Genomic DNA, 5,296 nt, shown 5'->3' on the forward strand with positions numbered 1-5,296 from the left:
CACGGAAGGAGTATGTAGGAGAAAGACACGACCCAGCGCAGCGCGGGGAGAGGACCCCGCAGAGGACACCTGCGCAACCGGGAACGGGAGGCGCTCGACCTCGCCGGCCGCGAACGCAGGCCGAGGCCACAGGCCGGCGCCGGTGCTCTGCACTCCCTGCCCGGCAGAGATCAGTGACAACACCCAGCGCTGTCGGCCGCGTGGGTCCCCCCGCACACGCCGCTGGTGGTCGCCTGGGAAGCAGCCGGGGACCACCGTGTCAACCCACGCCCGCACCGGCCGCTCCGAGCGCCGGGAGGGCTCTGCAGGACGCTGCGCGGGCACCAGGGGAGGTGGACGCGGAACGTCCCATGGAAACCGGTCGGGACCAGGAGCGAGGCCCAGTAAGGGCCAGCACGTTTCGTACACGTTCCTCTCCCCAGACCCCAGGAGCGCCCGCTCGTGCCAGAGCCACAGGGCGTGCGCCTGTTCCCCCTGGCGCCCTGGTCACAGGCCCCCCCTCCTGCCTCCGGGCCGTGATGTGGGGCGGGCAGCCCCCGGGTGTCACCTGCACGGGAAGTCTGCGGTTTCTGTCATTCGCTTCCTGACTCTCCCACTTGGTCCTCATTTATTTAACTCGGTTACTTTGTTTAAAAACTTAAGCAAATATTTTAGACCAGAGGTTGTAAATAGAGGCCCAGAGGCTGAATTCAGGGAGGAGCGTTTCTGATTTGCCTGCAGTTTCTGGCTTGTCCCAGGGCCCAAAGCTCGTGAACTCTGCTCCTGCCCCGGGGGGCACGATGGCCATCGGGGCTGGGGTCAGGTGAGTGCGCCCGAGGTTTGCACGGCCACCGCCACCGTCCTGTCACTGGCTCACGTTCCTGCCTGGTCACCGTTGGCATCTGTGTTTACAACTTTCACGTACAGCTTTGTTCCTCGAAAAAGAAACGTTTCCACCCAGTAACTCCCTAAACTGTAAAGGAGAGAGGTGAGCCGTGCAAAGCAGCTGGGGGTCCGGGACAATGCGTGCACCCTGGGAGCTGGGACAGAACCGCAGCCTCCACTGCGTCTCCCGAAGAAGGTTCTAGAACGTAAGTTACAGTAGCGCGCGCCTCGATTCAGCAAGCTGAGGATAACCCCTGCGGTGACGTGTGCACTCAGACCTCTGCCCTCCTCCTCCAGGCGCCTGCTTCTGCATCGCCGACACCCACCCTTGCGGACGTCACAGCACAGGGGCCTGAGTGACAGCTTAAGGAGACCTGCGAGAACCACCGGGCTTTTTCCAACCCTGAACCCAAACACCGCCCATGCCACGCGACCGCTAACAACCGCGGATGACACGTCGCTAAGCCTGGTCTCTGAGGCCGTCACGGAGCCGCTCAGACCCACATCAAGAGAGGACCTGCCACCCTACGGGAGGGGAGCAGACGGCCCGTGGGACCCCGCAGGGAGCAGCTCAGCCGGGGCCGCATGCAGGGCCTGAGGGAGGCGGGCAGGGGGCGTCCGGGGCTGAAGACCCCGCCTGAAGCTCTTCGCAGAGCCCTGCCCGCCCCGTCTCCTCCCGCGGGTGTCACGGCAGTCCCAGTCCCGGGCTCGCCCGCCTCCCCGCCCCCCGCTCGGCCTCCGAGGCGGCACGTCACACCTCAGCATCCGCGCCCTGCACGACTCAACCGACACGATCGTCACTGAACAGTCTGACGTCTGTCTTATTCCGGCAAAAATCGCTGCTATGGAACCATATTTTGCCAGGTCGACTAATTGAGTAATTTCTCTCTAAATGTGAGGATTATGTGCATCTTCCTAATAAAAGGTACATTCACTCATTCATTCAACAACCACTCCAATTAGGCTGCGACCGTCGTCTAAATTAGAAATCCATCTATGAGAAGCGTCGCCCGGTCGTCGGCACGTTCTTAAGAGTCGACAGACGGCTCTCCCGTGTGTGACAAGCCGAGCACGAGCGAACTGGCGTCCGCTGCGTTTCTGCTCTCCCAGGGCGGCCTCAGGCCGGGCGGGCGAGCTCTCACCCCGTCCACCAGGGTGGGCTTCTATGAGTGAAAAATATTCATTTTTTAAATGAATATCCTGGGAAGCCGGTCATTCTCTTTCTGAAATGGAGCGCTCGCATTTGTTGGCTTTTCTGAGCATCCAGGTGGTTTGAGACCTTGGTTTGAGACCTGGATTTGCCACCTGCTCGCGGAGAGGCCCTGGCCACGCCTGCCCACCTCGGTGTCGCCATCTGTGTCATGGGCGACACGGCGGTCCCCACGGGGCTCTGAGAATTATGCAGCACAGGAAGCACATAAAGTGCCTGCTGGAGGCGCCACCGTCACGGCTTGGTTATGGCGACAACTCGCAGTGCCTCGGTCACAGAGCAGGGGACACGCTTCTTGTCGGCATGTACTCACGAAGTTTTCAGGTCAGCAGGCACGTGATGAGGAGACAGCCCCCACCTGCGGGCCTCCGGCTCGGCCCCACCTGGTCTGCAACGGCCACGTCTTTATTACTGATTTCATTCCCCACCCGCTTTCCGAAAGGGATCCAGGCGCCCCCCATGAATGATGCATGGCCTTCCCAAGTCGCCTGGGGACAGGCCTCTCCACTGCTGGCACGCTGCCCCCACCCTGGGCGCCAAGCTTCAGTTTCCAGTCCTGTGTGATGCAAAGCACTTGGCCTGGAGAAACTCTGTCAGCCACGTGTTCAAGGTCACGTGTTCAAGGTCACGTGTTCCTGCAACTTGGCAGCACTAGCATCACCACGTATCCTGCCTGCAACCCTCTGGCTACTGGGGAAAAGACATGGCCTGTTTAACCGCACACCCAGGGCCAGTCAGAGACTTCGGCCCTGTGGTGAGAGCCTGGGCCAACGTTTCCCTCCTCCGCCCCGCAAAACAGACACAGACGCCACCAAGGTTATCAGTGTTTCAGCCTCCTGCACGTTGCTTGATGATCAAACACAGCACACTCTTCTAAATGACCGGACGGAAGACTGTCAGAGAAGGAACCATTATCGCGTTTGCGTAAAATGAAGCTTTTTAAAATTAGTCATTTAGGATAACTTTTAAGATTACTATTAAGTGATTTTACAAACGACAATTTAAGTCACAGTCCTTTTGCTTTACAATTTGAAACAAGTCGTTTAAAACTTCAAGCGTTCTTTGGTTAACCACAGGTAAAATCGTCAGATTTCCGAACAACTGCTTTACAAACGTCAGTCACCTGTACTGTAAACTTCTTAAGGAGAAGGCTAAGTAATAAAGACCTCAGTTACATTAAGTCCTTCAAAAAGCAGAGAAATGTAACCAATGTGCTCATCAACATCAACCAGCCACAACTGGTAACAGTGAATTAAACACAAGGCCAGAGTGGGCAGGACGGGACCGGAAGCCATGGCTTCAGCCACAGGTGCAGTCTGAAGGTGACGAGGGGCTGCGTGCTCACCGTGGGGCCCGGGCACCTCACCCACACTGTCGGCCCCTTCTCGTGTCTCCCGTGTTCAGCCGGCTGGAACATCAACGGAAGGGGTGTGTTTCGGGGGTATATGTGACTGGACAAATTCACCAGACCCTTCCCCGCAAAATCCCAGGAAATCTGGTTCTTCTCGAATATAATCCCTGCTCATAAGGATTTCGACATTTCCCTCCCACCTCTGATTTCACAGAGATAATGGACTTTTAGACTGATGATTCTTGGAAGATGGGAGTTGGTGGAACTTAGTCTAAATTCTGGCCGCACCGATCTGTGACCTGACCGTCTGCCGGAAACTGAACCTCTGCGTTTCCACAGACCAGTCCTTTACAGGGTCAAAGTTCGATCACAGATTACACATCAAGGGCTAAGCCAGTGCATCAGGACCCACCTCGAGTGAACATGGGAAGCAGGAGCAAAAACGGTCACTTGGGTGATGTGCTTACTCTAACTTCCAAAACAAGACAACTACTCCCAGTTGGCCTCCCAGCCCTGGCACACAGACGCGTGGACGCACACAGCGTCTGAGCGGGCAAGCAGGCCAGCCCAGGAGTGGCGGCACCCTGCACGGAGTCAGCTTCTACAATCAGGACCTGGGACACATCAAGGACCCCTCCTGCATCTTCCTTCGCCACCCACAAGGCTGACTTTGCCCTGCTCTCTCTCGCTCTTCAGGCTACTGCTAAGATGCAGGCTTCTTGGCAGACGTGCCCAGGTAGGGCCCCACGAGCATGTGAAGTCTGGTTCAAAACAGTAGGTGTGGCACATACCCTCCAAGGCCGGGAGAGGCCCTGTGCATCCCGAATGTAATTACACGCAGCTTTTTCTTTGAACAATGTAACGAACACAATCCCTAAGAAACACGGAGCAATGGATACAGACGTGGTAACAAGCTAACTGAAACTTTGAAAGGGGGGCAGAACTGGGTTGACGGGGACAGTAAGGAAGTGATCAAGTTAGAGAATGTTCAGAATCTGACCCAGACCTCTTGCAGAGCTTTCAGACAGAAAATGTTGATTAGCAACCCCTGAGTGAGTCTAGTCAGCTCGAGGCAGAGCAGTGAGTACAAACGTGTAGGGGACTGTCCGGGTTAGCTGGGGGTGACAGCGGGGCCCCCCGCATCAGCTCAGCAGCGTGGGTCTGGGTTCTCTGCGGCGCTTTTGACTTTTAAGACGGTGGCCGCTTCCCATGGCAGTCTGTCAAGACCAACAGCCCCATTTTTCCAGCTCATAAGATCATTTTTCCTACAGAAAGGAACCCAACCGCTCAGGAATTCTCCTGGACAGGACGATACTGTGCTTAAAAATAAAAGATCTGGGAAGCCATTATAAAAACACTTCCCCTATTTCACTGAACTTCTCTCAAAGTTAAAAAAAAAAAAAAGTATAAATTTTCAAGGTGCTTCGACTGCTAATAATCTTCCTTTCCTGAGGACCTGGGGATCAGAGGCTCCAAGGTCCTCTGGGCCACCCTGGGGTAGGAGTGGCTTCCTCCCCATGGTTCTTGGATTATAGACCCATCACGTGACTGGGGCCGTGGAAATTCACAGTGGGTCTTCGGTCCAAACGCCAAAGTCAAAGCTGAAAAGTCAGCGCACCCCTCCCTTGCAGTCCACCTGCAGCCCTCCCCGCCCCCCCACCAGCAAAGACTGACACCAACACATGGCCGCTGCGTGCTAGGTCCGGGGCGCAGCGGGGTCCCAGATCCCCAGTGCCCCCGTGCCCGGTCCGGATGCAGCACGCATTCCGCGGGCAGTGGGTCAGAGGGGCCCCGGCAAAGTCCAGAGACAGGGGACGGGGTGACGAACGCGCCCTCCCTAGGCCCGGCCTCAGGGCCACTCCTGGGGCTCC

This window comes from Pteropus vampyrus, unplaced genomic scaffold, assembly GCF_000151845.1.
Source record: "Pteropus vampyrus isolate Shadow unplaced genomic scaffold, Pvam_2.0 Scaffold296, whole genome shotgun sequence".
Classification (NCBI taxonomy): Eukaryota; Metazoa; Chordata; class Mammalia; order Chiroptera; family Pteropodidae; genus Pteropus; species Pteropus vampyrus.